Source organism: Lactuca sativa, chromosome 5 (genome assembly GCF_002870075.4).
Source record: "Lactuca sativa cultivar Salinas chromosome 5, Lsat_Salinas_v11, whole genome shotgun sequence".
Taxonomy (NCBI): domain Eukaryota; kingdom Viridiplantae; phylum Streptophyta; class Magnoliopsida; order Asterales; family Asteraceae; genus Lactuca; species Lactuca sativa.
In genome coordinates, this window is record NC_056627.2 from 152,581,407 (window position 1) to 152,594,973 (window position 13,567).

Consider the following 13,567-nt stretch of genomic DNA (forward strand, 5'->3'; position numbering starts at 1 on the left):
AATAATACATTTTACTATATGCTTCACAAATTCCTTGTTCTAGTTTTGAAAAACTATTTCTACAAGTTGATTTCTTAATCGTTTGGTAAAACTGTTTTTCGTGTCAAAAGCATGTTGAAATATGGTTATCTTAAACAAAATAATATATTTTGAGTACAAGTTTCCTTGTACTTTTGCTTGTATTCCCCCCTGAAAACATAAAAATAACTCGGAAAAACGTAGCAGTATGAACTCACAGTTGTTTCGTGGAGTTGTTGACTGAAATGAAGATTCCCGAGTTGTTGCGCGTGACCCTTAACGAAATCCTATTATCAACTAAATACGTATATGTATCTAAATTAGCGATTTCGATAAATAAAGTGTCGGAAACACTTGAATTTGGTTGAGGAATGTCACCGAGACTTGCTTGAATTGAAGGAATGAGTTTAAGGCTTTAGAACACGAGTTTACGGTTTCTGCAATTTGCCGAGTTTACGGCCGTAAACTCAAGAACTGAGTTTACGGTCTTTGAAGGCAGGACCGTAAACTCGGAAAATGGGGTTTGGATGTTGATTTCGACGAGCTGAGTGATTCCAGACGTTCCAAAAGACTCCAAACGTAGCTTTCTCGATGCTCTCCGAAGTTTGAAGGCGTTTTGAGTGTTTACGGTCGAGGTCTAGAGAGAGAGAGGGGGAGAGAGTTTTTGGCCATAAATGTTCTAATGAAGGTGGAGGCATCGTATTTATAGGGGTGAGGTGAGGGGTCCACTTTCCGCTGACCGTAAATAGGTTTACGGTCATAATCCCATTTTAGACCGAAAATGTAGTTTTCTCGAGATATTCGGGTTTCCGTACGATTTTTGGTTCCGACTCGTAGATAGTTTAATTAAATATAACTAGATTATTTTATTAAACCAAAATTTTGACGGAAAAATTAATGAATTCGAAACGTTATTAACGAAAATCGCGTGACAGAAACGGACAAAGTTTCGGGTTGTCACATTGTTATTTAGTAAAATAAATTAAATGGGTCTTGAATGGGTCTTGTGGACCAAGTATTAGTGCTAGAAAATGGGAACATGAGGGCTTAGTAGTCCCTTTGTTTGAGTTTGTTTTGTTTTAGTTCCGTTAGGGTATGTAGGCTATAAAAGCTTTTTATTTTATGAATAGTAACAACAGCCGTTTTGAGTCAATAAACAACTCTCCTTTTTCTTATTCTCTCACGTATTATAATAGATTCTGTTGATTGTTGCTATAGTGAAGTGAATCTAAAGGGCCTGATTCCAACATTTGGTATCAGAGCCTAGGCTCAATTAGAAGAAGGCAGAGGTGATTTCATGGAGAATTGAAGATCGCCATGCTACAGAAGTAAAGACCCTCAGAAAGAAGGAAAATAAAGAAGAGAGACAAAAAGAAAGCAAGAAAGAAAGAAAGCAAGAAATAAATAAAGAAAGAAAGAATTAAGCAAGCAAGCAAGCAAGCAAGAAAGAAAGAAAGAAAGAAGAAAGAAAGAAAGAGAAAGAAAGAAATTTAGAAAGAAGAGGCTTTTACCTGAGAAAGAAAGATCGGGTATAAAGTCTGTGAAGAAAAAAAAAAGTTTAAGAGAAAGAATGGTAGGAGGATCAAACCAAGGGGGATCAAAAGAAGTTGTGGCTCATGGTAATGTTGTACCATTTCAATGTCCTAAATTGACTGAAACTAATTAGACTACTTGGTCTATTATGATTGAAACTGTTTTGAGGGCATATGGACATTGGGATGCAATAACCAAGGATGCAGTTGATGAGAAGAAGAATTATACCACTAAAGGCATAATTTTTCAAACCCTCCCAGAGAATGTTCTTTTACAGGTTGCTAAACACAAGAATGCAAAAGATGTTTGGGAATCAATGAAGGTTAGGTATATTGGAGTCAAACGGGTGCAAAAAGCAAGGCTGCAAACCTTAAGAAATGAATTGGAGATGCTTAAGATGAAGGACAATGAGTCAATCAATGACTTTTCGGGCAAAATAAGTGGTATTGTTGCCAAGTTCAAAAGTCTTGGTTCAACTCTTGAAGAGGATGTGATTGTAAGGAAGTTTCTCAATTCGGTTCCAAAGAAGTATTTGCCAATTGTAGCTCCAATAGAACAATATTCTGACCTTGAAACTATGAAATTTAAAGAAGCGGTTGGAAGGGTCAAATCCTATGAAGAAAGGCTTCAAAGTCATGAACAAAAGGAGGAAGAGCAAGGTTAACTCATGATGGCAAGTGAACCAAGGCATGATGATAGTAGTGGACATGGAAAAGGGCATGGAAGGAACTATAAAAGAGGCAGAAGAGGTTGAGGAAGAGGAAGAGGTCGAGGTGACAAAAATAGCTTTCGGTGCTTTAACTGTGGAGACTTTGGGCATTTTAGCTATGAGTACACTAAGTGGGATAAAAAGACAAAGAAGCAAATTTCATTCAAGAGGAAGAGCCGACAATGCTTTGATGGAAACTAAGTCAACATTAAGGGGGTGAATGTTGGTCTTTTAATCTTGACAAGTTTATTTTAGTATTTTTGGTTTTTTTTATTTAGTAAAATAAATTTAATGGGTCTTGAATGGGTCTTGTGGACCAAGTATTAGTGCTAGAAAATGGGAACACATGGGCTTAGTAGTCCCTTCGTTTGAGTTTGTTTTGTTTTAGTTTCGTTAGGGTATGTAGGCTATAAAAGCTTTTTATTTTCTGAATAGTAACAGCAGCCATTTTGAGTCAATAAACAACTCTCTTTCTTCTTATTCTCTCACGTATTATAACAGATTTTGTTGATTGTTGCTACAGTGAAGTAATATAAACGGCCTGATTCCAACATAATCTTGGTTTTCAGCGAAACATTTGTATTTGCACAAAGTTCATCGCACACAAACAAATCAAAAATGAGAATAGATAGAGCACATACAAGTGTTCCCGGATCGTATTACAAACGAACGCGGTCAATTGAACAATGGAACCCTTTTGCAACTTTTGAGAGGTAACCAACTCATTGAGCTGAGTAGCATGCATTCCATGCTGATGACAAGAGCCATCAAATAACAATACCCAATACTTCTCCTTGTGTTCGGCAACATCATCAGTCGGATTTCGCATTGACATTCCGAATATCTATCACCTGAAGAACAGGTTTTAGATCCATCGTTTGTATATCCCTAATCGATGGCATCGATATTGCGCCAACAGTGAGATTCAGAACCATATTCTTGATCCGATGAGGCATAATTGTAGTGATTTGGGGTTTTAAAAACCCTAGAAGGTGATGATTAAAGTAAGACTGACAATTCTCGACACGAACCGCAACACGACACGAAATAAATGAGTTTGGGTTGAGTTTTTCAACCCGCCAACCCGCTAACCCGCCAACCCGTTTATTAAACGGGTCATATATGGGTTACTCAAAAAATAAACGGGTTGACCCGCCAACCCGTTTATATTCTTAATAAAAAAATTATTTTATTTTTTAATGTATTTATGTATCAAGTATTAATATTTAATAAGTATTATCTAATATATACCATTGATTCATAGACCATTTGATTGTTTTGACATTTTGACTCGTGGTGGATGGTCTTAGGTCGTAAGTCGTAACCTATAAGGTTAAGTCTGTAACATGTTTTTATGAATGTTTTTAATTTTCATTTGGATGTTTAAGACTTAAATGTCTAAAATTCAGATATGTTTGCATCAACAATCAAGAATTTATTCATGTTTAATTGTCAATTTTATTTATGAAATCTGACCCATGAACCCAAATCTGACCCATGAACCTGCCAACCTGTGAACACGTATAAATAAATGGGTTGGCGGATCATATATGAGTTTATGTTTCAAACCCGCCAACCCGTGACCTGCATATTTAAATGGGTCGTGTTTGGGTTGGCATATTTTGACCTACCAACCCGCCAACCCGCGACACGCCAATCCGAACACGACACGATTGTCAAGCCTAGATAAAAACGAGGGAAAATGGAAAGGAAAACGTTTTAATTATTTCACACTCACTTATACGGAAATGTTAAATTTTGCCTCCTATATTAGGAACGCTTGGACAGCAATATCCTCGTACTTCCCTTCTTACATTCATATGCCCTTAATTCTTTTAGGGTTAATGATATATTTTTGTAACAAAATACAAAATAACTTTTTTTTTTTTTTAATCTTTCACGTAAAGTGACTATTGCCTTTGCAATGGTATTGGTAACATAATCAAAAGAAAAAAAATGTTGTGGAATAACTTTGTATGGTCACTTCCACTACAAGAAATATATCCTTTAGCGGCGACACTATTAGCGGCGACTAATGGCTTTACCGGCGACTCTAGCTAGAGTCGCCGGTAAAGCCACTAGTCGCCGCTAATAGTGTCGCCGCTAAAGGGTTGACACCCGAATCCGCACTTTCCCCCTACATTGCATCTCAACCGTTCGATGAGATAGCCAATCCAACGGGTGGGGTGCCTTATCCGGTTTAACCTAATACCGGCGACACGCATGTCGCCGCTAAAACCCTAAAAAAGTCGCCGCTAATTGTCTGATAAAAATGACGCGGTACCCTTCCCTCCAGTTTGTCGCCGCTATTAACAATTGTCGCCGGTATTGATCCTCGCGTCGCCGCTAATAGTGTCGCCGCTATTGATGATCGCAGATAAAAAAAAAACGCACGCAGATTACAGTTCCTCTTCATTTCCCTTTCTGTTTGCTTCGAGTTCCTTCACCATATTTCCGATTTTCTTCTTCAATCAGCTTCTTTCAAGCAAATTTCTCCCCTCATTGTTCCAAGCAAGTGTCCCTAGGTGTGGTTAAAGCTTTGGGATCAATTTCTTGAAGAAAGGTAAGTTTATTTTGATGATTTCATTTTTGTGTTGTATGAATGATAATAAATTGCTCACGTTCTTTATTTTTGGTGGTGTTGTTTTGGATTAGAAACATTGTTCCAAGCAAGTGGTTAAAGCTTTGGGATCAATTTGTAGGTGCCTCCATTTGTTGAAGAAAGGTAAGTTTTTTTTTATGATTTCTTTTTTATTTTGTATGAATTTTGATTTGTAGCTTTATATAGTGATTGAATGATAATAAATTGTTCATATTTTTGTTTTTGGTGGTATTGTTTTGGATTAGAAGCAAGTTATTCAATTTTTTGTTTGTGGTTATTTAATTGCAATTAGTTGTATAGCTTCAAGTTGTATTTATATGTGAAATTATGTGATAATTGTCATATGTGAAAATTGGATTGTATATTTTGTATTTGTTTGAATATATGTGAATTTGGTATATATATTCCAATGTATGTGTGTTTGATGTATATGTGGTATATTAGTAGAAGTTATATGTATTTGTTATAAGTAGAATGTTATTGTGTGTATGTGAATGTATGTATGTTTGTTGTAAATGTGATATATGATTGTGAAACTTTTGTATTTGGTATAAATAGGATGTTATTATGTATATATGTGAAATTATGTGTATTTGGTTTAAATAGGATGTTATTTTGTGTGTATTTGTATTTGATGTATATGTGGTATATGTATGTAGAAGTATGTGAATTTCACCTTCTTATGTATTATGTAAAACTATGTGGTTTTGGTATAAGTAGGATGCTATAATTGAAATAAAAAAAAAAATACATTATTTTTATAAATTGAAAAGAAAACACAAAAAAAAACTATAAAATTGTTTAAAAACTTAAATACAAAAACTAGAAAGCTTCTAGTTTTTACCCAAGCTAACTCCAAATTAATTAACCAATAAGTTATATAGTTAACTTATAATTGGAAAAAAAAACACAAAAATAATTATAAAATTCTTTAAAAACTTATATATATATTTTAATCTCGACGGTAAAAAAAACAACACAACAACATAATACGTATGTAAAAGTATGTGGTTTTCTTATAAGTAGGATGCTATAATTGAAAAAAAATACATTATTTTTATAAATTGAAAAAAAAACACAAAAAAAAACTATAAAATTGTTTAAAAACTTAAATACAAAAACTAGAAAGCTTCTAGTTTTTACCCAAGCTAACTCCAAATTAATTAACCAATAAGTTATATAGTTAACTTATAATTGGAAAAAAAAACACAAAAATAATTATAAAATTCTTTAAAAACTTATATATATTTTTTAATCTCGACGGTAAAAAAAACAACACAACAACATAATACGTATGTAAAAGTATGTGGTTTTCTTATAAGTAGGATGCTATAATTGAAAAAAAAAATACATTATTTTTATAAATTGAAAAAAAAACACAAAAAAAAACTATAAAATTGTTTAAAAACTTATATACAAAAACTAGAAAGCTTCTAGTTTTTACCCAAGCCAACTCCAAATTAATTAACCAATAAGTTATATAATTAACTTATAATTGGAAAAAAAAAACACAAAAAAAAATTATAAAAATCTTTAACAACTTATATACATTTTAATCTCGACGGTAAAAAAAACAACACAACAACATAATACGTATGTAAAAATATGTGGTTTTCTTATAAGTAGGATGCTATAATTGAAAAAAAAATACATTATTTTTATAAATTGAAAAAAAAAACACAAAAAAATATATAAAATTGTTTAAAAACTTAGCTTCTAGTTTTTACCCAAGGTAACTCCAAATTAATTAACCAATAAGTTATATAGTTAACTTATAATTGGAAAATGTTGACAATGTCTCACACGAAAATGTAGACGATGTCGATGTACTTCAAAATATCTCTTCATCCGATGCTCCGCTTTTTATCGATTTCAGCATGTACTTTCAAAACATTCCTAGAGTCATTGTTGATGTAGAAAGTGCATCTGAAGTTCCTCCGCCAACTGGTAGAGTCAATGATGTTTCTGATTGCGATACTGATTCCTATCTAAATGTTTATTTCTATGTAATGTGTATCTATAATAAAAATTGTATTTGTATATCTTATAATTTTTCAGGAAATGATGAGAGTGTGGCTGTTGTTTATGTTTACCATGGCTGCTGTCATGGGTCGTGGACATGGGGGAGACGGAGCTGAGGACCCACCTTTCCCAGGTGGTAGAGGTCCTGGCCAGCACGAGCTGGACGGTAAGTCTTATCATGAATTTTTATTTACTATATTTGTTCAATTATCATAAATTAAATGTCGTTTCTAATAATTTTTAATTACATTTGTAGTTGAGGGACGTGCCCGAAGGAAAGCTCGAGGAAAAGCAAAAAATATAAAGCTTGAAAAAGCAATCTTGCAGAACCAGGGGAAACCAATACCCATGCAATTTGATAGGGATATCACATTTAATCCCGTAGGAGAGGCGGGAGACATGTTTTCCCGAGAAGTTGGGAAAACAATGTGGCAGATGGTCCCTTTCGACAAATGGAGTTGGAAAAGAGTTTCCCCTCATATAAAGGACACTGTATTACAACATTTAGCGGTAATTATTTATTTAAATATATTTTATAGGTTTAACTATAATTGTTTCTTGGTTAACTTTTTTTTTTTTTTTTTATTGTAGACAAAGTTTGATCTCAATCAAATGTACCAGGATGCACAAGCTACTTTATTGACAGAGAGTTTTCAAGCAGCCTTGTTAAGAGGTTTTCGAGAGCGTAAAGCCGACGCTAAAGAATATTTCAAGATGGTCGGAGGGTATGAAGATATCCCGAGAGCATTGGCAAATCCTCCGGATGGTATGCTTGTTGATAACTGGGAGAAGACAGTTGAGTATTTTCAAACTGACGAACACAAAATTGCTTCAGAAAGGAACAAAAAAATCCGTGAAAAGCAAACAATTGTGAATCGTGGGGGTTCGAGCTCGTATAGCAGTACTTGCTATAAGAAGGTACCGTACGATACATGTAATTATTTATTTAAAATATAATCTAATTTTTAAACTTAAACAGAACCTTAAGAGAGTGGAAACATTTCGCAAAGCTCATACCGATAAGAATGGTGTATTTGTTACTGCTGAATCGGAACAACAATATGTAAGTATTTAATTATAATTTTATCATATATTTAAATGTTTATTTATACTTAATTGTTACTCACTTTTGGGAGTTACAGAATCGGTTAGTTGAAGAGCTGCTAGAACAAACTCAAGGTGAAAGTGAGTTTACGCCAACTCAAGAAAGAGCTACGTTCGAGAAAGTATTAGGAGAGCGACGTGGCCACATTAGAGGCATTGGCCGCAAACCTTCTGGTCTCCCGACGATTCCACAGCCTTCGCAACCATCACAACCACCATCACAACCATCACAGGTAAAATAGCAATCTACTTTAGCATCGTAAAATGCATGTTGATTTGGTAGTTTGGTGATTATTTGCTAAAAAGTTTGGTAATTTGGTTTTCTATCTTACTTTAAAAATAACAATGTATTTTGATAGTTTTTGTTTATGTTTGACAATCTAACTTATAAGTTTATATATATTGTTATTAATTATGTAGTTGGAAAATCTTCGTGCAATGCTCGCCGACCCGGCATGTAGGGATGAGCTTTATTCGTTTTTTCAATCCCAAAATAATCAAGGGAACGATGGGAACGACGATGAGGGTATGTAAGAATGGGTTTTATTTGCATATGTTGTCTCGTTTTGCTACTTGGTAGATTGTAAAAATTTTGTTGTTTTGCTACTCGGATAGTATGACTTTTGATATTTAATTGTATTTTGGATGTTTGTTTGACACTATTATGTTTGATATTTAATAGGATGTTTGTTTTGTAATTAGCGTCGATACTATTGGTTTTGATATTTAATCGAATATTGTTATTACCGGCGACACTTTTACCTGCGATATTATCACCGGCAACGAAAATCATTTTTTTTAAAAAAAAAATTGAAAAACAATTACCGGCGACGCTTTTACCGGCGACAGAGCTCATTACCGGCGACACTTTTGCCGGCGACACTTTTACCGGCGACAAACGTCATTCCCGGCGACAACATTATTAGCGGCGACAATACTCATTAGCGGCGACATACTAATAGCGGCGACTATTATCATTACCGGCGACAAGCTGATCAATAGCGACGAGGCAGTAGCGGCGACTTATTACCGGCGACGCGTCGCCGCTATTATCATTACCGGCGACTTTTGGGAGTTTTACCGGCGACTTTTGTCGCCGGTAATGGCCTTTTTCCTTGTGGTGTTCAAATTTCAAAATAATCTTAATTTTTTTTGTAATTATTTCCAAATTATTCTTCATATAGTATATTATTGTTAAATCATTATTATAATTGAAATACTTAAATATTTTTTTTGTTAAGGGATCCGTCGAAAACAATTTCATAGCCCCAAAAAAAATATTATTGTGAAATATGTAGTGTTATGTTGAAAATAATCTTTTAAATACAATTGTTAAAATCATAAATGTCTGAAAAATTATGGGTAATTAGTTTTACAGAAGTCAGCAAATTTTCACAATCCATTTGTTGTAAAGACGAATTTGTACTACTTTGTCTTATTATTACACTATGAATAAATAGTGTTTTCTAATATTTTTGAGATTATATCTACACTCTCACTATCTAAATAGTTATCATACTTTTCCACCAAAGATTTAAGAATATTTTAAGAGTCATAACCGATGTGAATTAATAAAAAAAAAACCATAACGCAAATTTACACCAACGATAGGCTTAATTTCCACCAAGCATTACATACAAATTGATCAAACAAAAATGGAGAGATTTCAAGGATGCATTAACAGAAAATACTCCGAGAAAATAACACACAAACACACCCCGAAGTCTTCCGTGAGAAGGAATCACAAACCACCATCACCGACGACAATAGGGTGCACCTCCGTTGGCATGGCTGCCGTTGGTTTTTCATTGAGAGTTAAATGGAATTGAGAGTTCAGAAATTGCCGCGATGCTCCTGAAGTTCATTCGAAGACAACACACACAAAACTAAGAATCGGTATTTCAAATACGTTTTCTCGATCACCCCGAACGCGGCCTTCACTTTGCTTCACGAGAATTCCGACAACTCCTTCCTTCGCCTCGCTACGTCTGCTTCACCCTCACTGCAATAGACCGTGAGGTGACCATCTACGATTTTGCTAACATTCGACTGTAAAACAACATTAAGAACCCGTTAAAAAGAATGTGGGCATCTGTGCTTCTGTTTTCTTCCCTTTTGTTTTGATAGGAGGAGCTTCGGGGCTTGGAAATGCATAAAAACAAAAAAGCCAACAAGAAGGAAAGAAAGAAGAACCTGATAGTTGATGGCGAATCAGTTCCGGTGTGATCGTGGGTTGCACCGCTGCAATGGGACGGTAATTGAAAAGCCGGAAGAGAAAGGGGAAGTTGGCGGAGTGTGACCAGGGCGGATTGCAAACCCTAGTAAGATGGGCTGAATTTTGATTTTTGGTTGGACTATGGGAGGGATTATGGCGGCTAAAATCGTGCCAACAAAATTGGGCAGGGGAAACCATCTCAATTGTCAAAGAAACAAAATGAAAAAAAGTTGTGCTTATTGAACAATTATAGCTAATATACATCCATATACATATACATGTATACAACATCGGCATCTTATATATTAATATGTATTTAAATTTTACAACATAAGATTGAGTCACGGGCTCCGAAGGTATGTGCAGGTGTTTGTATGTATATACTAGCTTATAACTTGTTCAATATATAGTAATGTATTTACAATAAAGGTGTGAGAAAAATATAAGTGGAAAAAAGGATGTTTGGTGCTAAAAAAAAATTAGAATTGAAGCGTCTGTTCGAATGATGTACACAGATGTACATATGTATATATTAACTATAGCTTAGTAAATATATAGTAACTTATGTATTACATACGTATAAGAAAAATAAAACGAAAAAATCGATGTTAGAAGCTCGAAAATTTGAAAATTATAATTGTTTCGTCGGAAATCTATCATTATTTACCGACAGATTAGCCATGGATTATCAGCATCCGTCGGAAATCCGTTGCTAATTACCAACAAATTTCCGACAGAATAGTTTTAAATTTCAAGATTTCAAACACGCTACATCATTTTTTCCACTTTTATTTTTCTCATTGTTATTATTGTTATTATTATTATTAATATGTGTTATTACTTATTAATTATTAATGTTGTTGTTGTTGTTGTTATTATTATTATTATTATAAACGGAAATTCCATTATCGTTCAATTCTGACTGGTAATAAATACCGGGACTTTGCAATATTTGATTGATCACAATTCTATATATTCCATTTACTATAAAAGCTCCCAGAGAAGTCATTAGAGGGATCTTTCCTATCAAAATTGTTTGTTCTTGGATATACCTACGCCTATCGTTTTTCCAAATTAGTCTCGCAGATACATATAATTCAGAAGAATATGTGAGTGATTCATACACAACATCTCTTTCCTTTATCGAGGGTTCTACCAATTGATATCTTTCCAAAAATAATTCAAAGTCAATTTCTTGATTTGTATCTTCAATTTTTGGAAACTTAGAAAGTTCTTCTGTCAAACCCTGATCAATGAACCTACAAAATCCTTCAAATTGTATCTGATTAAATCCAGGTATTGTGGACATTGCGTCTATCCCGGATTATTTTGAAATTGTCAGTTATTTATATTCATCCATCTCGAATTCTCCAAAAAAAAAAAAAAAAAAAAAGAAATACCATTTTGGCTGGCTCATTATCCATCAAATCCTATAGCAATGATGGAATTTCGATTCCATGAATCTTTGACTGGAATCTATGAGATAGGTGGAATTCAAATTTATACTTAATTTCAATTTCATTTAAATTGTCATTTTTAAGAGATGCAAATGGAACGGAATTGAGAAAACAGTCCTAGAAACAGAATTCTCCTGCTTAGTCTTACTATGCTTTGGGATTTTTTTTATAATATAAAAACTGAGTCAGTTTCTTATATTATAATGTAAAACGGTATTGATATTCTAATCTACTTGAATATTTAATACCATAAAACTAAAGGAATGTTGTATTGATGAACCCGGCGGATATACCTAATGTCTTTTCTCTTCTTTTATTTTTTATTGCCCTCCTGTCGTCAATTGACAGTTGACAGTATTATTTATATATATATATATATATATATATATATATATATATATATATATATATATATATATATATATATATATATATAATTTGATATGGCTTTGATATGATTTAGGGCTCAATAAAATTCCCAAATCAGACTTTGGTAAATCATTTTTTTTTGCATCTCCTGCTCTGCTGATTCAGAGGTACCGTATCTTGGATCCAATGCAAAACTCTTTCTGAATGAGAGAGATAAAGACGAGAAAAACCAATGAAATAAAGTTGAAAGATTGTATAGTTTAATGGTAAAGTTTGATTACCATTAACCCCCAGAAAAGTTAACGAGTTTTTTGGTTTGTATATTCATAATGATACCATGAGCGCTTTAGGGCGTCCTCAAGATATGTTTTTAGATACCGCTATCCAATTACAACCCGTCTTTGCTCAATGGATACAAAACACCCACGCTTTAGCACCTGGTGCAACGGCTCCTGGTGCAACAGCAAGTACCAGTTTAACTTGGGGGGGGGGGGCGGTGATTTAGTAGCAGTGGGCGGCAAGGTAGCTTTGTTACCTATTCCATTAGGAACGGCGGATTTTTTGGTACATCACATTCATGCATTTACGATTCATGTGACGGTATTGATACTTCTGAAAGGTGTTCTATTTGCTCGTAGCTCCCGTTTGATACCGGATAAAGCAAATCTTGGTTTTCGTTTTCCTTGTGATGGGCCTGGAAGGGGGGGGGGGGACATGTCAAGTATCAGCTTGGGACCATGTTTTCTTAGGACTATTCTGGATGTACAATTCAATTTCAGTAGTCATATTTCATTTCAGTTGGAAAATGCAGTCAGATGTTTGGGGCAGTATAAGCGATCAAGGAGTAGTAACTCATATCACGGGAGGAAACTTTGCGCAGAGTTCTATTACTATTAATGGGTGGCTCCGCGATTTCTTATGGGCACAGGCATCCCAGGTAATTCAGTCTTATGGTTCTTCATTATCCGCATATGGCCTTTTTTTCCTAGGTGCTCGATTGATAAAAAAGAAGAATCTACTTCAACCGATATGCCCTTAGGCACGGCCATACATAACATAGAAATCACACTTGGAAAGGGTGGACAATTAGCTAGAGCAGCGGGTGCTGTAGCGAAACTGATTGCAAAAGAAGGGAAATCGGCCACATTAAAATTACCTTCTGGGGAGGTCCGTTTGATATCCAAAAACTGCTCAGCAACAGTCGGACAAGTGGGGAATGTTGGGGTGAACCAGAAAAGTTTGGGTAGAGCCGGATCTAAGCGTTGGCTAGGTAAGCGCCTTGTAGTAAGAGGAGTAGTTATGAACCCTGTAGACCATCCACATGGGGGTGGTGAAGGGAGGGCCCCAATTGGTAGAAAACAACCCACAACCCCTTGGGGTTATCCTGCACTTGGAAAAAGAAGTAGAAAAAGGAATAAATATAGTGATAATTTGATTCTTCGTCGCCGTAGTAAATAGGAGAGAAAATAGAATTTCTTTCTTCGTCTTTACAAAACAAAAAAATAGGAGGAAGCTGTGACACGTTCACTAAAAAAAAA

General features: G+C 34.6%; 1 long non-coding RNA gene and 1 pseudogene across 1 annotated transcript; one reads left to right on the forward strand and one right to left on the reverse strand.

Moving 5' to 3' along the window:
- Positions 1-9,583: 9,583 nt before the first annotated feature.
- Positions 9,584-10,638, reverse strand: LOC111890464 (uncharacterized). Its single transcript, XR_002849875.2, has 2 exons — positions 10,182-10,638; positions 9,584-10,037 (listed from the first exon to the last, which is right to left on the reverse strand). It is a non-coding gene; the product is annotated as an uncharacterized LOC111890464 (long non-coding RNA).
- A 2,287-nt stretch (positions 10,639-12,925) lies between these two features.
- Positions 12,926-13,567, forward strand: part of LOC128134237 (30S ribosomal protein S4, chloroplastic-like) — a 1,344-nt pseudogene continuing 702 nt past the window's right edge.